General features: G+C 48.0%; 1 protein-coding gene across 1 annotated transcript in view; it reads left to right on the forward strand.

Moving 5' to 3' along the window:
• Positions 1-4,209: 4,209 nt before the first annotated feature.
• LOC145339057 (GTP-binding protein Rhes-like) overlaps positions 4,210-26,727 on the forward strand; it is a 39,671-nt gene continuing 17,153 nt past the window's right edge. The window contains exon 1 of the mRNA XM_080183481.1: positions 4,210-4,314. The gene's annotated coding sequence lies outside the window, so the exon portion shown is untranslated. The remainder of the gene's footprint in view (positions 4,315-26,727) is intronic.

The raw sequence follows: 26,727 nt of genomic DNA on the forward strand, positions 1-26,727 counted from the left end.
GCGCTACGCTGCTGGAATCTCCCGCGGGAATAGCACTGCTCACACATTTTCAGCGAGATCATGCTGGGGGCACCTCAAGATGCCCAGAGTGTGAGAGATCCATCTTTAATTATTTTTTATTCATTCGTGGGCCGTGAGTGTCACTGGCAAGGCCAGCATTTATTACCCATTCCTAGTTGCCTGAGAATAGTTGAGAAAGAATCACATTGCTGTGGCTGTGGAGTCACACGTAGGCCAGACTGGGTAAGGATGGCAGATTTCCTTCCCAAAAGGACTTTAGTGACCCAGATGCATTTTTCATGGTCATCAGTGGATTCTTAATTCCAGATTTTTTTTAAATTGAATTCAAATTCCACCATCTGCCGCGGAGGGATTCGAACCCGGGTCTCCAGAACATGAGCTGAGTTTTGGGATGAATAATTTAGTGATAATATCACTAGACCATCACATCCTCCTGATTTCTGATATATTTCAGTGACCTAAGCCTTGGTGCACAGAGCAGGATTTCAAGATTAGCAGTTGACACAAAACTTGGAAGTATTATGGAATGTGTGGAGGCTGGTGTTAAGCTCCGAAAGTGTCTAGACAGCCTGGCAGGATGAGCAGAGAAGTGACAGGTGGAACTTAATTCGGGGAAAGGTGAAGTGATTCATTTTGTTTGGATGAATGCAGACAGGAAATAGAAAAATAATCTGAAGAGGGTGCAGAGCAGAGGGACCTGGATGTATCTGAGTACACAGATCATTGAAGGTAGCTGGGCAGGCTGAGAAGGAGGTTTTTTTTTTGTTCATTCATGGGACGTGGGCGTCGCTGGCTGGGCCAGCATTTCTTGCCCATCCCCAATCGCCCTTGAACTCAGTGTCTCACTTAGTCAATTCAGAAGGCAGTTGCTGTGGTTCTGGATTCACAGGTAGGCCAGGCCTGGTAAGGACGGCAGATTTCCTTCCCTAAAGGACATTAGTCAACCAGATGGAGGAGGAACTCCTTCACTCAAAGGGTGGTGAATCTCTGGAATTCTCTGCCCGTTGAAGTGGTGGAGGCTACCTCGCTGAATATATTTAAGTCACGGGTAGATAGATTTCTGATCGATAAGGGAATTAAGGGTTATGGGGAGCAGACGGGAAAGTGGAACTGATCCACTTCAGATCAGCCATGATCTTATTGAATGGCGGGGCAGGCTCGAAGGGCTAGATGGCCTACTCCTGCTCCTATTTCTTATGTTCTTATGGCGGGATTCGAACCCGGGTCCCCAGAACATTAGTTGAGTTTCTGGATTAATAGTCTAGTGACAATACCACGAGGCCATCGCCTCTCTTACATAAAGTTAATAAAGCTATTGGCATCCTGTAGATGAAGGGTGTAGAATACAAAATCTGGGAAGCGATATTAAACTTGGATGGATTATTGACTATAACCCGGGACACCAGGTTTTAGGAAGGATATGAAAGCATTTAGAAAGGGGGAAGAAAATATTCACAAGAATGGTTCCAGGGATGAGGAACTTCAGTTCCTTTAGCAGACAGAATCTGGGACTGTTCTTCCTGCAGAAGAAATGACAACATGAGGAAAAGAAATTTCACGCAGTGAGTGATCAGGATCTGGAAGATGCAGCCAGTGCTGGATGCAGATTCAACCGAGGCTTTCTAAAGGGAACTGGATCATCATCAGAAAAGAAACTGGCAGAAGTGTTTCGCGCTGCTGTTCACAGCACCTCACAGCCTTGGGTCACTGTCTGTGTGGAGTCTGCACATTCTCCCCATGTCCACGTGGGTTTCCTCCAAGTGTTCCGGTTTCCTCCCACACTCAAAGATGTGCAGATTAGGGGGATTGGTCATGCTAAATTGCCCCTTAGTGTCCAAAGATATGTGGGTTAGGTGGATTGGCCATGCTAAATTGTCCCTTAGTGTCCAAAGATGTGTAGTTTAGGTGCATTGACCATGTTAAATAGTCCCTTAGTGTCCAAAGATGTGCAGGTTAGGTGGATTGGCTACGCTAAATTGCCCCTTAGTGTCTCAAGATGAGCAGGCAATTTAACATGGCCAATCCGCCTAACATGCACATCTTTGGATTGTGGGAGGAAACCCACGCAGACACAGGGAGAACGTGCAAACTCCACACAGACAGTTACCCAAGAGTGAACGCAGGTCCCTGGTGCTGTGAGGCAGCAGTGTTAACCACCGTGCCACTGTGTTTCCCAACAACTAGGGGATACAAAATTTAAAATGATCAGCCAAAGTGGAGACACGAGGAGACACTTTCTCATTGGATGAGTGGTTAGGGAATTGGGATGCGCTGCTGGGTCGGATGATGGAGATCCATCTAAAGCTGGCCTTCCAAAGAGATTTGGGTAAATATGTAATTGGGAAAAAATAGCAGACCGAGGGGGGGGGGGATGTGCAGGGGATAAGCCAGGCCATTCTGCCTAATGGGCTAGTGCAGTCACAACAGATCAAATAGCCTCCTGGGTCAGTGATTGAAGGAAATGGGATACTCGGGAATCAACTTGCTTTTGGATTGCCTGCTCCAGGTCTGAGTTCCGATGTTTCCAGAATCATTGGTCTGCAGCTGGGAGGATGAATCTACCAGGTTTTTGTGTGCCTGTGTTCTGCAACCCTCACTCTCCCTCTCTACCCAGGAGAGGTGAAATATCACTGGGGGGATGTTGTGACAGGCTGGAGACAGCGAGAGCAGCTGCTTACCTCTCTGACACTGAAATAAAGTGTTGTCGAGAGAGTGTTGCTGACAGCTTTCCCTGACTGTGGGACCAGCTGGCCACCTTCAGTGAAACATTATTGAGATGTGCTAGTGTCGATGTCTCAGTCCCATGGTAGCTAAGCGAGAGAGACAGAGGGATAACTTAACCCAAAGCCCACCTTAAAACAATCTCCTCAATTGTTTCTCACTCCCTCCTTGCCCCTCCCTATCCATCCTCCAGCCTCGCAATCCTCCCCGAGGTGAAGGCCACTTCTCCAGCCATGGAGCCTCCAGGGTTGGAGGATCAGTCTCCCAGACCCTGTTGAGTGCAACCAGAGAGCCATGGAACCACTACAGTGCAGAAGGAGGCCATTCAGCCCATCGAGTCTTAGAGGGCATCTCATCCAGGCTCTCAGCCCCACCCCTATTGCCATGCATTTAGCATGTCAAATCCATCTAACCCGCACATCTCTGGACACTAAGGGGTAATTTAGCATGGCCAATCCACCCAACCTGCACATCTTTGGACACTAAGGGGCAATTTAGCATGGCAATTCACCCAACCTATGCATCTTTGGACACCAAGAAGCAATTTACTATGCTCAATCCATCTACCCTGCACATCTTTGGACACTAAGGGGCAATTTACACAGCCAATCCACCTAACCTACACATCTTTGGAAATTAAGGGCAATTTAGTATGGCCAATCCATCCAGCCCACACATCTTAGGACACTAAGGGGCAGCAACTTACCATGTCAAATCCACCTAACCTGTGCATCTTAGGATAAGTAAGGGGCAATTTAGCATGGCCAATCCAGGTTGGGTGCGTTGGCCATGCTAAATTCTCCCTCAGTGTATCCAACCAAGCGTGGGAGTGTGGTGCCGAGGGGATTTTCACAGTAACTTCATTGCAGTGTTAATGTAAGCCTACTTGTGATACCAATAAATACACTTTAAAACCTAACCTGTGCATCTTTGGTGGCGATTTACCATGCCGAACTCACATACCCTACACATCTTTGGACGTTACCACCTGACCCTGGAGAAAAATCCCCAATTCTAAGATTCAATGTGCATCTCAGATTTTTAAATTCACTCCACATCCCTCCCGCCCCCCCCGCCAAATCTCTCCACCTTTTCTGCTACTTTAACACTTTGTTACCTGTGAAACCAAGGCTATACCTGCCCTAATACATGTGGCACTCCCCCATCCCATATAAAATTTGGTTTGATATTCTTTCCATTAAGTGGGGGGGTTAATTAAATTCAGTTTGTTTTTTTTAAGATCCCTGTGATGGCCAATGACAGAAAGTGTCTGTTTGCAAGGCAGTCTCTGTCTCTCCGCCCATCAGCTCTGAGTGGGAGCTCAGAGGGGACACTTGCTGAGGGAGGGACTGGATTTGAACTGCTCTGCGGTGTGGAAGGCTCTGAGAGAGAGAGAGAGAGCGGGGTCCGGGGGCTCCAGCCTTCCTGGCTTTCAGGAGCAGCTTCTGGGGTCTCTCCCCCCCCCCCCCCACACACACAGAGACTGGAGACTCGGGACATGTTCACCCGCCGCTGAAGCTTCAGCCTGTCGCAGACTCGGAGAGCTGGCCAAGGGGGTCCAGCACACACAAGGTTAGTGTTAGCGCTGCTCGGAACCCCCTCCAGCATTGAGCCTTCCTTCCTAAACCCACCCCCCCGAACCCTCAGAGACTGGGAAATAAAACAGAAAATAAGGACAGTCATCTGCCGATCCTCTAGATATCTCCTCGGATTGATGTCCTACACCCCCCCCCCCCCCCGAGATATCGAAATACTCGCCAGATCCCTACATCCCCCCCGAGTTCCCCATATTCCCCCTGAGATCCCCATATCCCCCTGAGATCCCTATATCCCCCCTCACCTGAGATTTCTGTATCCTCCCTGAAATCTCTATATCCCCCCCCCCAGATCTCTATATCACTCCCTGAGATTTCTAAATATCTCCTAAGATCTCTCTGTTCCCACTGAGATCTCTACATGCCCCCTGAGATACCTATATTCCCGTGGGATCTCTATATCACCCCCCCTTCGAGATCTCTACATCCCCCCCCCCAGATCTCTATATCTCCTGGGATTCTATATCGCCCCCCCCCCCCATGTGATGTCTATATCCCCTCTCAGATCTCTATACCTACCGAGATCTTTATATCCCCCCATGTTTTCTACATCCCCCCCATGATCTCTATATACTCCCCTGAGATCTCTATATTCCCCCCCCCGAGATATCTAAATACCTCCTGAGATGTCTAAATACCCCCCTGAGATCTCTATATTCCTCCCCCGAGACTTCACTATTCCCCCTGAGATCTCTATATCCCCCCTCCACCTGAGATCTCTATATCCCTCTGGGTTCTCTATACCTACTGAGATCTGTATATCCTCTCCATGATCTCTATATCCTCCTGAGGTCTCTATATCCTCCTGAGGTCTCTATATCTCCCCTGAGATCTCTACATCCCCCCCCACTGAGATCTCTACATCCCCCCCCACTGAGATCTCTACATCCCCCCCCACTGAGATCTCTACATCCCCCCCCACTGAGATCTCTACATCCCCCCCCACTGAGATCTCTACATCCCCCCCCACTGAGATCTCTACATCCCCCCCCACTGAGATCTCTACATCCCCCCCCCACTGAGATCTCTACATCCCCCCCCCACTGAGATCTCTACATCCCCCCCCACTGAGATCTCTACATCCCCCCCCACTGAGATCTCTACATCCCCCCCCACTGAGATCTCTACATCCCCCCCCACTGAGATCTCTACATCCCCCCCCACTGAGATCTCTACATCCCCCCCCACTGAGATCTCTACATCCCCCCCCACTGAGATCTCTACATCCCCTCCCACTGAGATCTCTACATCCCCCCCCACTGAGATCTCTACATCCCCCCCCACTGAGATCTCTACATCCCCCCCCACTGAGATCTCTACATCCCCCCCCACTGAGATCTCTACATCCCCCCCCACTGAGATCTCTACATCCCCCCCCACTGAGATCTCTACATCCCCCCCCACTGAGATCTCTACATCCCCCCCCACTGAGATCTCTACATCCCCCCCCACTGAGATCTCTACATCCCCCCCCACTGAGATCTCTACATCCCCCCCCACTGAGATCTCTACATCCCCCCCCACTGAGATCTCTACATCCCCCCCCACTGAGATCTCTACATCCCCCCCCACTGAGATCTCTACATCCCCCCCCACTGAGATCTCTACATCCCCCCCCACTGAGATCTCTACATCCCCCCCCACTGAGATCTCTACATCCCCCCCCACTGAGATCTCTACATCCCCCCCCACTGAGATCTCTACATCCCCCCCCACTGAGATCTCTACATCCCCCCCCACTGAGATCTCTACATCCCCCCCCACTGAGATCTCTACATCCCCCCCCACTGAGATCTCTACATCCCCCCCCACTGAGATCTCTACATCCCCCCCCACTGAGATCTCTACATCCCCCCCCACTGAGATCTCTACATCCCCCCCCACTGAGATCTCTACATCCCCCCCCACTGAGATCTCTACATCCCCCCCCACTGAGATCTCTACATCCCCCCCCACTGAGATCTCTACATCCCCCCCCACTGAGATCTCTACATCCCCCCCCACTGAGATCTCTACATCCCCCCCCACTGAGATCTCTACATCCCCCGCACTGGGATTAAGGGGAAGTCGTGTCTGACAAATTTATTGGAGTTCTATGAGGATGTGTCTAGGGCGGTGGATAGAGGAGAGCCGGTGGATGTGGTCTTTCTTGATTTTCAGAAGGCGTTTGACAAGGTACCTCACAAGAGGTTATTGCAGAAGGTAAGGGGGCATGGAGTTGGGGGTAGGGTGTTAGTGTGGATAGAGGATTGGTTGTCAAATAGGAGACAGAGAGTGGGGGTTAATGGGTGCTATTCAGATTGGCGGTTGGTGACTAGTAGAGTGCCCCAGGGGTCAGTGCTGGGGCCTCAGCTATTTACCATTTATATAGATGATCTGGAGGAGGGAACCGAGTGTAGGGTGTCGAAATTTGCTGATGACACCAAGATTGGTGGAACGGCAAATTGCGCGGAGGGTGTGGAGAGTCTGCAGAAGGATCTAGATAGGCTGGGCGAATGGGCCAGGAACTGGCAAATGGAATTTAATGTTGGCAAGTGCGAGGTGGTCCACTTTGGTAGGAATAATGGTAGGAAGGACTATTACTTACGGGGCAAAAAATTGCAGCAGGCGACGGTGCAGAGGGACCTCGGGGTCCTTGTGCATGAGTCGCAAAAACCCAGCCTGCAGGTGCAGCAGGTGGTCAGGAAGGCGAATGGGATGCTGGCCTTCATAGCGAGGGGGATTGAATATAAAAGTAGGGAGGTCTTGCTGCAGCTGTATAGGGCATTGGTGAGGCCGCAGCTGGAGTACTGTGTGCAGTTTTGGTCGCCATATTTACGCAAGGATATTTTGGCCTTGGAGGGAGTGCAGAGGAGGTTTACTAGGCTGATACCGGAGTTGAGGGGGTTGAGCTATGAGGAGAGGCTGAATAAACTAGGCTTGTACTCGTTAGAGTTTAGAAGAATGAGGGGAGATCTCATTGAGACGTATAAGATGATGAATGGGATGGATAGGATAGAGGTGGAGAGACTCTTCCCGCTCAAAAAAGACAGTAGGACTAGGGGGCACAGCCTCAAGATAAAGGGGGGGGCGGTTTAGAACGGAGTTGACGAGGAACTTCTTCACTCAAAGGGTGGTGAATCTCTGGAATTCTCTGCCCGTTGAAGTGGTGGAGGCTGCCTCGCTAAATATTTTTAAGACGCGGGTTGATGGGTTTTTGATAAGCGAGGGGATTAAGGGTTATGGGGAGAGGGCGGGAAGGTGGAACTGAGCCACGACAGATCAACCATGATCTTATTGAATGGCGGGGCAGGCTTGAAGGGCTAGATGGCCTACTCCTGCTCCTATTTCTTATGTTCTTATGTTATGTTCTTATCTCTACATCCCCCCCCCACTGAGATCTCTACATCCCCCCCCACCGAGATCTCTATATTCCTCTGAGATCTCCATATCCCCCCTGAAATCTCTAATACCCCCTAGGTCCCTATTACTGCTTGAAATCTCTTACCCCCTTCCCTCGGATCCTTATGCTGTCCCCGAAATCTCTTTTACCCCCACTGTGGTCCCTGGTACCCCCCTGAGGTGTCTCACCATCTCCCCCCTCTTACCCCCTGATGCCCCTCTGTCCCTCCTGCTTCTATCCAGAGTTCTTGTTGTGTTCTTGGGAAAGGTAACCTTGAAGGATTGGACCATCGCTCGGTTAAGGTTGGAGGACACTGGCGCCTTTATTAAAAGTATAGATGCTGAGGGTGCCTTAGGAAGTGGGGAGGGGGAATTTTGGCAGTGGGCAGTCTGTCCAGGGAACCAGACACCAGAGAAAGTGGCTCCAGTCTGCACCGGGAGGCTCCAGGCAGCCAGGAATGGGATTCACACTTGGCCTGTGCAGGCTGGCTGTTTAGTTGCAATGAGAATGTTCCAGGGATGTTTCTCTGGGAGTTTGGGATGTTTTGGATGTTCTAATATTCAGTATGATTCCCAAATGTGAAACTTAATGTTGGTCCCTTAGAATATTATCGTTGCTCAGAATCTTGTCTGTTATTTCAGATTGGGGATTGATTTAGGATTTTGTGGACTGTTTTAGAATCATAGAATCCCTACAGTGCAAAAGGAGGCCCTTCAGCCCATCAAGTCTGCACCAAAAACAATCCCACCGAGGCCCTATACCCACAATCCCATATATATATATATATATATCTCGCGAATCTCTCTAACCTACACATCCCAGGACACTAAGAGGCAGTTTAGCATGGCCAATCGACCTAACCTGCACATCTTTGGACTGTGGGAGGAAACCTGACATGGGGGGAACGTGCAAACTCCACACAGACAGTGGCTCAAGCCAGGATTTGAACCCGAGTCCCTGGCGCTATGAGGCAGCAGCACTAACCACTGTGGCGCCGTGTCGCCCATCTTGTGGATTGCTTCAGGATCTTGTGGCTTGTTGGGTAATCTTGTGGCTTGTTGGAGAATCTTGTGGCTTGTTGGGGAATCTTGTGGACTGTTGGGGAATCTTGTGGACTGTTGGGGAATCTTGTGGACTGTTGGGGAATCTTGTGGACTGTAGGGGAATCTTGTGGGTTGTAGGGGAATCTTGTGGGTTGTAGGGGAATCTTGTGGGTTGTTGGGGAATCTTGTGGGTTGTTGGGGAATCTTGTGGGTTGTTGGGGAATCTTGCGGATTGTTTCAGAATCAATTAAGTTTGGGAACAATTTCCTTCAATCAGTTTGTCAATTCACTGCATATCCTTGAAATTTGGTCATCGAAATGACTGTATGATTCTATGTTTCCTTTTTAATAAAAGAAATCAAACTGCCTCAACTTAAACATCACTAAAAGAGGCCCTTTGGCCCATCATATCTGTGCTGGCCATCAAGCATGTATTTATTCTCTGCTGTAAGGGGAAACGACCCCAGCCTAACCAGCCTCTCTTTACAGCTGAGACACTCCAGCCCAGGCAGCATCAATCCTGCACCCTCTCCAGGGCAACTATTCATTGTTTAAGTCCCTGATACCCGGAATCTTGGTGAGAACAATCCCATGTTTCATTTATCTATTGTTTTAACCATTGTGCTAGTTATGCAATTGGCTTATACTGCGTAACCCATTAACATCCTTTTTTAATCAGTGCTGACCCAGTGTGCCATTCAACAAGCTTTTGAATTCTTACTTCCCTGCTCTGCGATCCACATGGAATTGTATCTGCCACCTATTGACCCAGATACCTGGGTGGTTTAAACGTACGGTGCGCGCAGCAATACTCGCAGTGTTTGCCCGTCCATTATTTTACACGATTGTTTCTGCTTCAGGGACACAACACAGCAAAGAAATATTTAGCAACTGCCGCAATTATCGAGTTGTTAGCCTGTTCAAAAATCAACAAAACAGGTTCAAATAGCAGACACGATTATTACTTGGAATAGCAATGAATGTTTGACTAATTACAAGCTGTAATTTCGACAGCAGCGAATCTGACTTCCGTAATATGGTAAAACGTCGCAGGGACAAGTCATTACACAACTTTGGCAGTGAGTCACAGGAGAAATTGGGACAGATGATTAACCAAAATCTTGGTCAAAACTGTTGGACTTTTTAAAAGTTTATTTATCAGTGTTACAAGTACGCTGACATTAACACTGCAGTGAAGTTACTGTGGAAATCCCCTAGTCGCCACACGCCAACACCTCTTCAGGTACACTGAAGGAGAATTTAGCATGGCCCAATCCACCTAACCCACACATCTTTGGACACTAAGGGGCAATTTAGCATGGCCAATCCATCTAACCTCACATCTTTGGACACTAAGGGGCAATTTAGCATGACCAATCCACCTAACCTCACATCTTTGGACACTAAGGGGCAATTTAGCACGGCCAATCCACCTAACCTCACATCTTTGGACACTAAGGGGCAATTTAGCATGGCCAATCCACCTAACCTATACCAGCTTTGGATGCTAAGGTGCAATTTAGCTTGGCCAATCCACCTAACCTGCACATCTCTGGACATTAAGGAGCAATGAAGTATGGCTAATTCACCTAACCAGCTCGTCTCTTGGACTGTGGGAGGAAATCAGAACATCCGGAGGAAACCCACGCAAGCACGGGGGAGACATGCAGACTCCACATGAACAGTGACCGAAGTCCAGGAATCGAACCTAGGTCCCTGGCACGGGGGGGAAGCAGCAGTGCTAACCACTATGCTGCCAAATGGCCTGTGCTGGGAATTATCAGCTGTGGGAATGGATGGAAGTCTGTCTTCGTGTCACTAGGAGCGGGAAGAGGACTGGAATTTTGAGTGTTAATTTGGACACGCTGGAAACAGATTTCCTGTCCCGCTCGCCATGGGAATCATCGCGAGTGGAATGGAAAATTTGACGGACCAATTATAGGGCCTCAGGCAGGGATTTCTGGGGGGGCAGGCGTGACTGGAAAATCCTGCTGATTATTCACCACAAGGGGTTCCTGAACAACATCCGTAAAGGGACAGAGCAGGTTATCAATTCGACACCACCTATTGTGCATCAGATCTCAAGTTACTTGTGAGCAAAGATATCAAAAATGTCTTGAAGTTTCTGGAACCTGTGGAACTCCCAACTTACTCTGTACAGGTTCCCTTTTCCTGTTTCCAAACTGTTGTTAAATCGCGACTATAATTTTTTAAAATTAATTTGTGGGACACGGGTGTCACTGGCTAGCCAGCATTTATTACCCACCCCTCGTACACATGGCCCTGGAGTCACATGTAGGCCAGACCAGGCAACGATGGCCAATTTCCTTCCTTAAAGGACATCAGTGAACCAGATGGGTTTTTCCGACAGTGGTTTCATGGTCATCAGTAGATTCTTAATTCCAGATGTTTAAAAATTGAATTCAAATTCTATCATCTGCCGTGGTGGGATTCGAACCCGGGTCCCCGGAATGTTAGCTGAGTTTCTGGATTAATAGTCTAGAGATAATACCGCTGGCCTATCGTCTCCCAGATGTGGATTCAAGTGTTCTTGTGGGTTCACCAGATTGGCCCCTGGGGTGAGAGGTTCTCCCTCCGACGAAAGGGGAAGAGATCCAATCGCTTTGGACTGAGGAGAAATTCCTTCAATCAAAGGGTTGCGAATCCTCGGAATTCTGTCCCCCAGAGATTGGCGGCGGCTCCATCGTTGGGATAGACAGATGTTTGACCTCTCAAGGAATATGGGGAATGCGTGGGAAAGTGGAGTTGTCAGTCACAATCATGTTGAGCGGACTCAAATGGCCGTACGGTTTACCCCCGTTCCTGGTTTCACACACATCCTTATGGTCTTCAAAGATTGTTCCTAGGGATTTCTGGAAGGTTCCCTCCAGGGTAGGGGTAGGAGGGAAGTAAGAATCAGGGTGAGAAATGCCTTTAATAATTATCATGGAGGAATTTTCCTCTGGGGTCAAGCTGGTGTGACCTTAGGGGAAGAATCCTGACATGAACTCGAAACTTAGGTCTTTGTGGGGGTGCCCTAGAAACCAACCAGGGTGGGCAGTGGTTTTGTGGGATCATCACTGGATGTGTCATCCAGGGGTAATGCTTTGGGGACCCGGATTCGAATCCCACCGCAGCAGATGGTGAAATTTGAAAGATCAGGAATTAAAAGTCTAAATTGATGAACATGAAACCACTGGGTTCGATTCCCGGCTCGGGTCACTGTACGTGCAGAGTTTGCACATTCTCCTCGTGTCTGCGTGGGTTTCCTCTGCAAGCTCCGGTTTCTTCCCACAGTCCGAAGATGTGCGGGTTAGGTTGACTGGCCAGGCTAAAATTGCCCCTCAGTGTCCTGAGATGTGTAGGTTTGAGGGATTAGTGGTTGAAATATATAGGGATATGGGGGTAGGGCCTGGGTGGGATAGTGGTCGGTACAGACTCGATGGGCTGAATAGCCTCTTCCTGCAATGTACGGTTCTATGATTGTCGTTAAAAACCCATCTGGTTCACTAATGACATAGAAAATAGGAGCAGGAGGAGGCCATTCGGCCCCTCAAGCTTGCCAGTCATTATGATCATGGCCAATCAACCAACTCACTAACATGATCCCACCTTCCCCACATAGTTTGATCCCCTTCACCCCGTGTACTGTAAGAGCATAAGGACTAGGAACAGGAGTAGGCAGTTCAGCCCCTCGAGCCTGCTCCGTAATTCAATGGGATCGTGGCAGATCCGACATTCCTCACATCCACTTTCCTGGCCTTTTCCTCGATTCCCTTACTGATCGACAATCTATCTATCCCAGCCTTAGATAGACACGAGGGCTGGAATTCTACCGGCATGCCCGCCCGGGGCTTGGAAGATGGCCAACGGCTCGCAATGCTGTTTTGCGGGCCTCGCCCACCCCAAAATTGGGGCGTGCGTGCCAGTAAAATCAGGGTCAAGGACTCTGACCCCCCCCCCCAGCTCACTGTGGCAAGGAGTTCCAAAGGCAAACGACCCTCCCTCCTTTGGGGAAGGAAATCTGCCGTCCTTACCCGGTCTGGCCTATCTGTGACTCCAGATCCACAGCAATGCGGCTGACTCTTAAATACCCTCTCTGAAATAGCTGAGTAGCTCAAGGGTAATTAGAGATGGGGCGGCACGGTGGTTGGTACTGCTGCCTCACAGCGCCAGGGACCCGGGTTCGATCCCTGGGTTGGGTCACTGTCTGCGTGGAGCTTGCACATTCTCCCTGTGTCAGCGTGTGTTTCCACCGGGTGCTCCGGTTTCCTCCCACAGTGGAAATATGTGCGGGTTAGGTGTGTTGACCATGCAAAATTGCCCCTTAGTGTCAGGGGGATTAGCAGGGTACATTCAGCGGACATTCAGACTGGCATAAGGTAGGATGAGGGAGTTCCAGGGGCACTGGTGCTGAGATCACTATGATTTGCACTCTGGGAACAGTTCAGATACAAATGGGACCAAATTGAATTAGGGATGTAATTAATACTGAAGAGGACTGTGGAAAAATACAGAAAGACATGAATAAATTTGCATATTGTCATGTAATTTGCAAATTAACTGCAATATCCATTGACTCCCATCCATTGAATCTGTCTACACTTCCCACTGCCTCGGAAAAGTAGCCAGCATAATCAAGGACCTCACACACTCCGGAAAAAGATACAAAAGTCTGAGATCACGCACCAGCTGACTCAAGAGCAGCTTCTTCCCTGCTGCTGTCAGACTTTTGAATGGACCTACCTCGCATTAAATTGATCTTTCTCTACGTCCTACCTATAACTATGAACTATGAATGTAGCCCAGACCATCACGCAAACCAATCTCCCATCCATTGACTCTGTCTACACTTCCCGCTGCCTCGGCAAAGCGGCCAGCATAATTAAGGACCCCACGCACACTGGACATTCTCTCTTCCACCTTCTTCCTTTGGGAAAAAGAGATCACGCACCAACTGACTCAAGAACAGCTTCTTCCCTGCTGCTGTCAGACTTTTGAATGGACCCTAAGTTGATCTTTCTCTCCACCCTAGCTGTGACTGTAACACTACATTCTGCACTTTCTCCTTTTCCTTCTCTATGAAAGGTATGCTTTGTCTGTATAGCGCGCAAGAAACAATACTTTTCACTGTATACTGATACATGTGACAATAATAAATTAAATCAAATGCAGATTAATGAGAGGAGGTGCCTTTTGGGAGAAAGAGCAAGATAGCCACATTTTCCTTGGAAAATAGGAATCAAAATGATATTGAGGAGCAGCAAGAAATCTGGGAGTCGAGATACACAAGCCATTTAAAGTAATAAAATTACAAACACAACATGGGTTTTTCCTGTTGGATAGAATGGAAAAACAGACTTTCCATTAAACTTTATGATTCAAGTCATATTACTGAAGGAGTGTAATGGAATACTCTTGTAGAACCATTGGGTGGGAGTTTTCAGCTGCGCTCGCCCCAGAATCGGAAAATCACTCATCCCCCAGGTCAACAGACCTTCGCATGGCCCACCCTCCCCCGCACTCCTCCCGCTACGATTCCCACGGCAGGCGGGATGGGAAAGTTCCCCCCAGCTAATCCCTACAGTGCAGAATGAGGCAATTTGGTCCATCGAGTCTGCAGTGACTCTCTGACAGAGCATCTCACCTAGACCCTATCCCAGTAACCCTACGTCTTTATCCAGCTAATCCTCCTAACCTACACATCTTGGAATACCAAGGGGCAATTTAGTCCGGCCAATCCACCTAACCTATATATCTTTGGACCCTAAGGAGCAATTTAGTATGGCCAATCTGCCTAATCTGCACATCTTTGGACACAAGGAAGCAATTTGGCACAGTCAATCCAGCTAATCTGCACATCTTTGGACACTAGGAAGCAATTTGGCACAGTCAATCCAGCTAATCTGCACATCTTTGAACACTAAGGAGCAATTTAGCATGGCCAATTCACCTAACCTACACATTTTTGGACTGTGGGAAGAAACCAGAGCACCCAGAGGAGACCCATGCAGACATGGATGTGTGGAGTTTGCATGTTGTCCCTAAGTGTGGAATTGAATCCAGTCCCTGGTGCTGCGAGGCAGCCGTGCTAAACACAGTGCCACGGAGCTGCCCCTTGCCTGAATGCATGCAGCTCCAACAACACTCAAGAAAACAAGAAACTCACATCCATCCAGCGCAAAGCAGTTGCTTGATTGCTCCCCGCATCCATTAATATTCACTCCTTCCACAACTGGAGCACAGTAGCAGCCATGTGTACCATCTACACGATGCACTGCAGTAACTCACCAAGGTACCATCCAAACCTGTGATTTCCACCACCTCATAATGACAGATGAAGAGAACATCACAACCTGTAAACTCCCCTCCAAGTCACTCACCATCCTGACGTCGAAATATATCTGTCGTCCTTTCGCAGTCGCTGGGTCTAAATCCTTGATCTCTCTCGCTAACAGCACTGTGGATGTACCTACACCACGTGGACTGCAGTGGTTCACGAAGGCAGCTCACTACCACCTTCTCAATTGCGGATGGGTAATGAATGCTGGCATTGCCAACAACTCTCACATCTGTGAAGAACAAAAACAAAACTATCAAACCTAAAGGCAGCACATCCTCATCATGTCTGCATGGGTTTCTTCCAGGTGCTCCGGTTTCCTCCCACGCTCCAAGGATGTGCGGGTTGTTTGGATTGGCCATGCTAAATTACCTCTTAGCATCAGGGGGACTAGCTAGGGTAAATGCATGGGGTTGTGGGGATAGGGCCTAGGTGGTCGGTGCAGACTTGATAGGCTGAATGGCCTCCTTCTGTAATGTAGGATTCTATGATTCCACGTGACAAACTATCCCTCCTTATCCTAACTGTTGATACGTCTCTAACAGGGTTGAGCACATATCCTTGTCTGGATGTAGCCGTCTTTACCCTATCACATTTCCATCTATCCAGCCACAGCCATAGAATTCCCTACAAGTGGCCTCCCTCCCTTCCTCACTTCCACGCAATAATCTCCAAAGTCTCTCACCAATTTAATCTTATAACCTTTTAGTCAACTGTCTTAACATCTCTTCATACAGCCCTCATGTCAAACATTACAGCTATTGTAGTTTGATTTTGATTTGATTTGATTATTGTCACATGTATTAACATACAATGTAAAGTATTGTTTCTTGCATGCTATACAGACTAAGCATATCGTTCATAGAGAAGGAAAGGAGAGAGTGCAGAATTAGGTGTTACAGTCATAGCTAGGATGTAGAGAAAGATCAAGGTAAATCCATTCAAAATTCTGATGGCTGCAGGGGAGATGCTGTTCTTGAGTTGGCTGGTACATGACCTCAGACTTCTGTATCTTTTTCCTAAAGGAAGAAGATGGAAGAGAGAATGTCCGGGGTGCGTGAGGTCCTTAATTATGCTGGCTGCTTTGCCGAGGTAGCAGGAAGTATGGACAGAGTCAATGGATGGGAGGCTGGTTTGCGTGATGGATTGGGCTACATTCATGACCATTTGTAGTTCCTTGCGCTCTTGGGCAGAGCAGGAGCCCATACCAAGCTGTGGTACAACCAGAAAGGATGCTTTCTATGGTGCATCTGTAAAAGTTGGTGAGAGTTGCAGCTGACATGCCAAATTTCCTTAGTCTTCTAAGAAAGGAGAGACGTTGATGGGCTTTCTTAACTATAGCGTCATCGGGGGGCGATCAGGATAGGTTGTTGGTGATCTGGACGCCTAGAAACTTGAAGCTCTCGACCATTTCTACTTCGTCCCGTTGATGTAGACAGGGGCATGTTCTCCACTAGGCTTCCTGAAGTCGATGAAAATGTTTTCATTTCAACCGTGCCATTAGATAGTTGCAAGTTTCAGCAACGCTGTGGGTTTTGAATACGCGGCAGTTGGAAAGTTTTAGTTTTTACAATTTGGAATTTTAAGGATCACTGTTAAATTTTGTTTGTTAACACAATAGTTTCATCTATCAGTGTCACAAGTAGGCTTCCATTAACACTGCAATGAAGTTACTGTGAAAATCCCCTAGTCGCCACACTCTGGTGCATGTTTGGGTACATACTGAGGGAGAATTTAGCATGGCTAGTGCACCTAGCCAGCACGTCTTTCGGACTGGGGGGGGAAACCGGAGCACCTGGAGGAAACCCAGACAGACATGGGGAGAACATTTACACAAACAGTGACCCAAGCCAGGGATCGAACCCGGGACCCTGGCACTGTGAGACAGCAATGCACTGTGTCACCGTGCTGCAATTAGATAGCTTGTTCAAAGAACTGACGCAGACACAATAGGCTGGGCACTGACCTTCTGTTCTGGATGATTCCGGAAAGTTTTCCAGAATTTTGGGTTTTGCTGTCAAAACCAACAGAACTGTCAGCAAATCCAGAAGCCTCCAGCACTTTTTTTTGCAAAAGTCTATTCTATTCGTAGAACATCTGAAAGAACATTACAGATATTTCAAGGTGGACTTCACACAGAGTGTGATAATATTCAGGTTCTCAGCATAGATCAGATTACACTCTGAGGTGCTTCAGTACAGTCAAAGAAACATCACAGACATTTCAAAATGATCCTTACAAATGGAGCAAAGATATTTAAGGGTAATTTGTTCTTGGAGGTGCTTCAATATAATTGTGCTAGATGTAATATTCACTGTATACAGTCAATGTAAGTCACAGTCCGAGGGGGTTCGATACAATTCATCTCCCCTCAGTTCACTATGATGAAAAGCCTTGATCAGCGACCTTCCCCCAGTGCGTGTCTGCAGTGGCTGCCCCAAGCAGCAGGGGTGGTTCCCACAGATTGGAAAACAGCAAATGTGACCCCACTGTTTAAAAAAGGAGGTACACAAAAGGCAGGTAACTATCAGCCGATTAGCTTATCTTCTGTAATAGGGAAAATGCTTGAATCTATCATCAAGGAAGAAATAGCGAGACATCTGGATATAAATTGTCCCATTGGGGAAGACACAGCACGGGTTCATGAAAGGCAGGTCATGTTTGACTAATTTGGTGGAATTCTTTGAGAATATTATCTGTGCAGTGGGGAACCTGTGGATGTGACCTATCAGGATTTCCAGAAGGCATTTGACAAGGTGCCACACCAAAGACTGCTACATTAGATAAAGCTGTACACTATTACAGGTAGTGTATTAGTGTGGATAGAGGATTGGTTAACTAACAGAAAGCAAAGACTGGGGGTAAAAGGGTGTTTTTTTGGTTGCCAATCAGTGACTAGTGGTGTGCCTCAGGGATCAGTGTTGGGACCGCAATTGTTCACAATTTACATTGATGATTTGGAGTTGGGGACTAAGTGCAGTGTGTCAAAATCTGCAGTTGACACTAAGATAAGCACAGAGCAAAGGGTGCAGAGGATGCTGGAAGTCTGCAAAGGGATATAGATAGTCTAAGTGAGTGGGTGAGGGTCTGGCAGATGGAGCACAATGTTATTCAAACAGTAAAAAATTGCAGCATGCTGCTGTGCAGAGGGACCTGGGTGTTCTTGTTCAAGGATCACAAGGTGTTGGTTTGCAGGTACAGCAGGTATTTAAGAAGGCAAATGGAATATTGTCCTTCATTGCGAGAGGGATGGAGTTTAAAAACAGCGAGGTCATGTTGCAGCTGTATAAGGTGAGGCCACACCTGGAGTACTAAGTACAGTTTTGGTCTCCTTACTTGAGAAAGGATATACTGGCACTGGAGGGAGTGCAGAGATTCACTAGGTTGATTCCGGAATTGAGAGGGTTGGCTTATGAGGAGAGACTGAGTAGACTGGACCTATACTCATTGGAATTCAGAAGAATGAGGGGAGATCTTACAGAAACGTATAAGATTATGGAGGGAATAGATAAGATAGAAGCAGGGAAATTGAAACTAGAACTAGGGGCATAGCCTCAAAATAAGGGGGAGCAGATTTAGGACTGAGTTGAGGAGGAACTTCTTCACACAAAGGGTTGTGAATCTGTGGAATTCCCTGCCCAGTGAAGCAGTTGAGGTTACCTCATTGAATGTTTTTAAGGCAAAGATAGGTAAATTTTTGAACAGTAAAGGAATTAAGGGTTATGGTAAGCGGGCGGGTAAGTGGAGCTGAGTCCACAAAAAGATCAGCCATGATCTTATTGAATGGCGGAGCAGGCTTGAGGGGCCAGATGGCCCACTCCTGCTCCTAGTTCTTATGTTCTTATTAAGCTTGAGTGTGTCCCTCAGCACGTAGTATTAGCTTTGCAATGTGCCAATCTCGGTTGAGGACAATTCTTTTCACCGGAAGACCAACAAGTTTTGGTGGACCAAAGAACATCTTTCACTGGGTTGATGACCCTGCGGCAGCGGCTGATGTTTGTCTCGGTGTGCGCCCCTGGAAACAGCCTGTAGAGCACAGAGTCCCACTTGGTGATGCCAAGCTGCTTGGGATGAACCTCGACAAATATACCACCTCATCTCTCTCCAGAACTTCTTTACAAAGACATATTCCACAAGGAGGTGGATAATGGTCTCTTCCCCTCCCTCGAGGGCAGCGTGGGGATGGGGGGAGACTCCAGGCCTGAAGGACGGATCTGACGGGAATGGCCTTTCTCACCACCAGCCAAACTCAGTCTTGGTGCTTGTTTGGAAGTTCTGCTGATGAGGCGTTCTGCCAAATGACTCTGACAGTCTGCTCAGAGAATCTTCTGGCAGGATACACCTCTGACTTCCAGCTTTAACTTGGCAACATTTCAGCTTGTGTAATCTTCTCTGTAGCGGTGAGTGTCATTAAGTCACTTTTAATGAGACTGATTGGCATTTGAAGCTAATCTTACATTGCACAGGTTTCCATGAAACCCAAATGAGAAAATTAAACAGAAATTGATAAGTCATTAAAATCTGTGGCCTCTGTGACAACAATAAATACCCAGGGCACACAGCTGCTTCCATATCGCTCACTGGAAAAGAGCTTGTTGAGAGTATTAGCATTGAGTTGAGCATTTGAGATACAATATAGAGACTCGAGGTCAGGATGCAAGGCACCGTAGCTCCCTTTGATTGGGTTTGGACACACACTGTCTGAGAGCGACAGTGGAGAAGGGGGGAAGGTGGGGGGGGTGGGTGTGATAGAGAGGGGCAGTAGCAGACAGGGAAGGGCAGAGGAGATAGGCAGGGGAGGGAATAAATATCAGGAAGGGGGGACAGCAGAGAAAGGGATAGCAACAGAGAGAAGGGCAGTAAGGGGCAGCAGAGGTGGGAGGCAAGTGGGGAGCAGGAGAGAGGGGCAGGAACAAGTGCAAAGGGGAGGGGGTTGGAATGGGGTGAGTGGAGGGGTTGAGCTCACATGAGGTACTGCCCGGGAAGGCAATGGCCTTGTGGTATTACCACTGGGCTATTAATCCAGAAACTCAATAATGCTCTGGGGGCCCGGGTTCGAATCTCACCACCGCAGATGGTGGAATTTGAATTCAATACAAAATATCTGGAATGAAGAATCTGCTGATGGCCATGAAACCATTGTTGGAAAAATCTATCTGGTTTGCTAATGTCCTTTAGGGAAGGAAATCTGTCATCCTTACCCGGCCTGGCCTACATGTGACTCCAGAGCCACAGCAACGTGGTTGACTCTCGACTGCCCTCAGGCAATTAGGGATGGGCAATGAATGCTGGCCCAGCCAGCAACACCCAACTCTCCCCATCTGGTGTGGTTTCAGTACAGGTCGGGATGGGTTACTCAGATCCCCACGGGGGCAGGCTTGACTGGCAGAGAGGGGGAGGGAGGTGGTGGAGGAGGGAGGAAGCTGCAGGTTAGTAGTGCTTGACAGAGAGGAAGGGGTGGTAATTTGGGGAGGGGGGCACAATGCCAGAGCTTTGAGCAAAACATCCACTCACACAATCCCTTTCCCCGTCTTCCTTCTGCAGGAAGGCTTTGGAGGGAGGACAGGAAAGATTTAGCAGGGTGTTGCCTGGTATGGAGGGTATTAGCTATAAGGAGGAATTAAATAAACTGGGATTGTTCTCCCTGGAAAGATGGAGGCTGAGGGGGTGACCTGATAGAAGTTTATAAAATGTTGAGGGGTATAGATAGGGTGAACAATTGGAAACTTTTTCCCAGGGGCAAAAATGACAATTACAAAGGGGCACAAGTTCAAGATAAGGGGGGGAAGGTTCAGTGGAGATGTGGTGGGGAAGTTTTTTACACAGAAGGGGGAGTGGGGGCCTGGAATGCACTGCCAAGTGAGGTGGTCGAGACAGCTACGTTAGCCGCATTTGAATAGACGCACGAACAGACGGGGAATAGAGGGATACTGGTGATTGGTCTGGAGAGGTCAACATGATCGGCAGAGGCTTGGAGGACTGAAGGGCCTGTGCTGTACTGTGTCTTTGTTCATCTCAGCTGCTGAAGAACATCTTATTGCGGCTCAGTGAGATCCTAGAAGGCCGAGTATGTATCATCCTAGTTAACACCATCCAGAAACTGCATGAGCTCAGTCAAGGTGTTTACGAATTCATTTCACGTTCCAAAGAACTAGTCATAGGTGAAATTATCCTCTGAAATATCATGTCTGGGACAGGCTCCTCCAATCTCTTTTATTTCTTTATTCTTTCACGGGAGGCGGGCGTCACTGGCAAGGCTGGCATTTGTTGCTCATTCCTAATTGCCCTTGAAGCGAGTGGCTTACTCAGTCATTGCCGAGGGCAATCAACAGTCAACCACAATGCCGTGAGTCTGGAGTCACATTTGGATTTGAGTTATTATTGTCACATGCATTGGGCTACAGTGAAAAGTATTGCTTCTTGGGTGCTGTATGGACAAAGCATACTGTTCATAGAGTACACAGGGGAGAAGGAAAGGGGAGGGTGCAGAATATAGTGTTACAGTCATAGCTAGGGTGTAGAGATAGATCAACTTAATGCACGGTAGGTCCATTCAAAAGTCTAGTCGCAGTAGGGAAGAAGTAATTCTTGAGTACGTGATCTCAGACTTTTGTACTTTTTCCCAACAGAAGAAGGTGGAAGAGAGCATGTCCGGGGTACGTGAGGTCCTTAATTATGCTGTAGGTCAGACCGGGTAAGGATGGCAGATTTCCTTCCCTAAAGGACATTAGTGCATCAGATGGGATTTACAGCAATCGATAATAGTTTCATGGTCATTATTGCTCATTCTAGTTTTCAATTCCAGATTATTGATTCAACTTAAATTCCACCAGCTGTTTTGGGAGGATTTGAACACATGTCTTGCTGACTTGATCAACTGGCTTGATGATAGAAGCCAGACAGTGATTGCAGAGAGTTGTTTTTCAAACTGGAGACCTGTGACCAGCGCTGTGCCTCAGGGATCAGTGCTGGGTCAGTGTTATTTGTCATTTATATTAATGATTTAGACGAGAATATAGGAGGCATGGTTAGTAAGTTTGCAGATGATACCAAGATTGATGGCATAGTGGACAGCGAAGAAAGTTATCTCGGATTGCAACGGGATCTTGATCAATTTAGACTACTGGGCTCTGGAATGGCAAATGGAATTTAATTTAGATAAATGCGAGGTGATGCATTTTGGTCGATTGAACCAGGGCAGGACTTACTCAGTTAATGGTAGGGTGCTGAGGAGAGTTACAGAATAAAGAGATCTAGGGGTACAGGTTCACCGCTCCTTGAAAGTGGAGTCACAGGTGGACAGAGTGATGAAGAAGGCATTCGGCATGCTTGGTTTCATTGATCAGAACATTGAATACACGATTTGGGATGTCTTGTTGAAGTTGTACAAGACATTGGTACTGCCACACTTCGAATACTGTGTGCAATTCTGCTCACCCTATTATAGAAAGGATATTATTAAACTAGAAAGAGTGCAGAAGAGATTTACTAGGATGCTACCGGGACTTGATGGCCTGAGTTATGCTTGATAGGCTGGGACTTTTTTCTCTGGAATGTAGAAGGCTGAGAGGTGATCTTATAGAGGTCTATAAAATAACGAGGGGCATAGATCAGCTAGAAAGTCTATCTTTTCCCAAAGATAGGAGAGTTTAAAACTAGAGAGCATAGGTTTAAGGTGAGACGGGAGAGGACTAATAGTGTCCAGAGGGGTAATTTTTTCACACAGAGGGTGGTGAGTGTCTGGAACAAGCTGCCAGAAGCAGTCGTAGAGGGGGTACAATTTTTATCTTTTAAAAAGCATTTAGATGGTTACATAGGTAAGATGGGTGTAGAGGGATCTGGGCCAAATGCATTTGGGACTAGTTTAGGGGTTTACAAAAAAAGGGTGGCATGGACAAGTTGGGCCAAAGGGCCTGTTTCCATGTTATAAACCTCTATGACTCTATGTCCCTCAGAGCACTGGTGTGTGTGCGTGTGCCCCCTGACAAAAAGTCTTTTATTTTGTTGCAGAAGTATACTTTATTCATAAAAAATAGTCAGAGTGGATAGACAGAGGCTTTTTCCCAGGGTGGAAGTGTCAATTACACGGGGGGGCACAGGTTCCAGGTGAGAGGGGGAAAGTTTAAGGGAGATGTGCGGGGGGAGGTTTTTCACGCAGAGAGTGGTGGGTGCCTGGAACGCACTGCCAGAGGAGGTGGCACATTGGCAACATTTAAGAGGCACCTGGATGGGTACGTGATAGGGAGGGAATAGAGGGATATGGACCAAGTAAGGGCAGAAGATTTTCTTTCAGTTTAGTTAGGACATCGTGATTGGCACAGGCCTAGAGGGCTGAAGGGACTGTTCCTGTGCTGTACCTCTCTTTGTCTATCTGAAAGAACATCACAAACATTTCCAAATGGCCACCACACAAAAAAAATCTAAGTTTTCTACTTAGATCAAGTTGCACTCTGAGATGCTTCAATATAATTGTGCTGCACGTAATATTTACTTGTATACAGTCACACATCCCGAGGGGGGTCTACACAATTCCCCTCCCCTTGGTTCACTGTGACTGAGAGGTCTCAGTGGTCTTCCCCCATTGCGTCTCTGTGGTGGCTGCCCCAAGCTTGAGAGCGTCCGTGGACCTTGGAATGTGCCAGGCTGCAATACTCGGTCAAGGACAAAGCTTTTCACTGGAAGATTAGCAAGTTTCGGGCGGATCAAAGAGTATCTTTCACCGAGTTGATGAGCCTCCAGCAGCAGCTGATGTTTGTCTCGGTGTGCGTCCCCGGGAACAGCCCGTAGAACGCAGAGTCCTGTGACAAAGTCTCTTCACCACTGTCCTTGCTCCTGCTAACTTGTGAAATGTGAGTCACCAGGTGTGATCCCAACCATCTGACTAACTGGTCCCACCAAAGTGAGAGTGCCTGAGTGGGTGTGTGTGGTATAATCTGTGAGCAGCATTCCTGTGGTGCTGCCGGACCCTCAGAAACAACCAGCAACTCCGAGGAATCAAGTAGTCCACAAAGAATTCCACATTTCGCTCGATGCTAAAGACAACATGACAGACTGCAGTGCGACATTTGGGTGGCTTTTATTGAATTGGGTCACCAGCTGGCCACTGTGCCCCAGTCTCTGACAGTCGGGTACCATCATGACACCTCTGATCTCCAGCCACACCTTCTGGGCATTTGTCAACTGTGAAATGTGTGGAGGGTCCCCACTGCTCCTCCCCCCAAGTGAACCATTCTCTCTTCCCTTATGAGTAACTTTTGGATGCAGCGTATTGGCAAGAGAAGATCAGCAAGAGGCATGAACCTGTATTTGGATTAGAGTAATTGAAGACTAAGGGAATTTTGGGGATAGCCTGAATTACGTCTTTCCCAGTCATAATCTCTACAGTGCAGAAGGAGGCCATTCAGCCCATCAAGTCTGCAGCGATCCCATTCAGGCCCTATCTCCATAACCCCCCCACATTTACCCTGCTAATCCCCTAACAATAGGGTCAATTTAGCACAGCCAATCAATCTGGTAGGACTACAGCATAGTCTCTTCTAACATTCAAGGTTATGGGCCAAGTGCTGGCACGCGGGATTAGGTGTGCAGGTCAGGGCCTGCCATGCATTGGTGCAGACTTGATGGGCTGAAGGGCCTCTTCTGCACTGTAGGATTCTGCGATTCTGATTCTGTGATTCTGAACCTAACCCGCACGTCTTTGGACTGTGGGAGGAAACTGGAGCACCCGGAGGAAACCCACGCAGACACAGGGAGAACGTGCAGACTCCACACAGACAGTGTGGGGGAAGCAGGATTGAAGGGCTGAATGGTCTAGTCCTGTTCCGATTTCTTCTGTTACTCGTGGCGTGTACAGTTTGGGACTGGCAGTGTTATAATCCAGCTCAGAAACTCCTACGTGTTTTATGAAGTTAGCCTAGACCGTGCTGAGGCGGCACGGTAGCACAGTGGTTAGCACTGCTGCTTCACAGCTCCAGGGACCTGGGATCGATTCCCGGCTCGGGTCACTGTCTGTGCGGAGTTTGCACATTCTCCTCGTCTCTGCGTGGGTTTCTTCCAGGTGCTCCAGTTTCCTCCCACAGTCCAATGATGTGTGGGTTAGGTTAATTGGCCATGCTAAAATTGCCCCTTAGTGTCCTGAGATGCGTAGGTTAGCAGGATTAGAGGGTAAAATATGTAGGGATATGGGGGTAGGGTCTGGGTGGGATTGTGGGTGGTGCAGACTCGATGGGCCAAATGGCCTCTTCCTGCCCTGTAGGGTTTCTATGATACTGCTCTACTCCTATAAGCTTTGCACTTGAATTTAACACAGGAAACATAAGATGTTTCTCTTCAGGTATAATTCAAATGACCCATTAGGGAGATTTTATCAAACAAAGTTTATTTAAGAACACAGTTAATATATAATAAGACAATTAGCATAACTTTTACCAATTTAAAGCAAAAATAAATGATATTGTATAAACCATAACAAATGTACTGTTCCAACCAAACAAACCCCTACAAACACCCCTTTGAAATCTATCAATCTCTGTTTAAACATAAGAACATAAGAACATAAGAAATAGGAGCAGGAGTAGGCCATCTAGCCCTTCGAGCCTGCCCCGCCATTCAATAAGATCATGGCTGATCTGTCGTGGCTCAGTTCCACTTTCCCGCCCTCTCCCCATAACCCTTAATCCCCTCTTTTATCAAGAACCCATCAACCCGCTTCTTAAAAATATTTAGCGAGGCAGCCTCCACCACTTCAACGGGCAGAGAATTCCAGAGATTCACCACCCTTTGAGTGAAGAAGTTCCTCCTCAACTCCGTTCTAAACCGCCTCCCCTTTATCTTGAGGCTGTGCCCCCTAGTCCTACTGTCTTTTTTGAGCGGGAAGAGTCTCTCCACCTCTATCCTATCCATCCCATTCATCATCTTATACGTCTCAATGAGATCTCCCCTCATTCTTCTAAACTCTAACGAGTACAAGCCTAGTTTATTCAGCCTCTCCTCATAGCTCAACCCCCTCAACTCCGGTATCAGCCTAGTAAACCTCCTCTGCACTCCCTCCAGGGCCAAAATATCCTTGCGCAGGTGCGGCGCCCAAAACTGCACACAGTACTCCAGCTGCGGCCTCACCAATGCCCTATACAGCTGCAGCAAGACCTCCCTACTTTTATATTCAATCCCCCTCGCTATGAAGGCCAGCATCCCATTCGCCTTCCTGACCACCTGCTGCACCTGCAAGCTGGGTTTTTGCGACTCATGCACAAGGACCCCGAGGTCCCTCTGCACCGTCGCCTGCTGCAGTTTTTCGCCACGTAAGTAATAGTCCTTCCTACCATTCTTCCTACCAAAGTGGACCACCTCACACTTGCCAACATTAAATTCCATTTGCCATTTCCTGGCCCATTCGCCCAGCCTATCTAGATCCTTCTGCAGACTCTCCACACCCTCCGCACAATTTGCCTTTCCCCCAATCTTGGTGTCATCAGCAAATTTCGACACCCTGCACTCGGTTCCCTCCTCCAGATCATCTATATAAATGGTAAATAGCTGAGGCCCCAGCACCGACCCCTGGGGCACCCCACTAGTCACCAACCGCCAATCCGAATAGCACCCATTGACCCCCACTCTCTGCCTCCT

The sequence above is a fragment of the Carcharhinus amblyrhynchos genome, unplaced genomic scaffold (assembly GCF_965287045.1).
Source record: "Carcharhinus amblyrhynchos unplaced genomic scaffold, sCarAmb.v2.hapA chromosome_300, whole genome shotgun sequence".
In the NCBI taxonomy this organism is placed as follows: domain Eukaryota; kingdom Metazoa; phylum Chordata; class Chondrichthyes; order Carcharhiniformes; family Carcharhinidae; genus Carcharhinus; species Carcharhinus amblyrhynchos.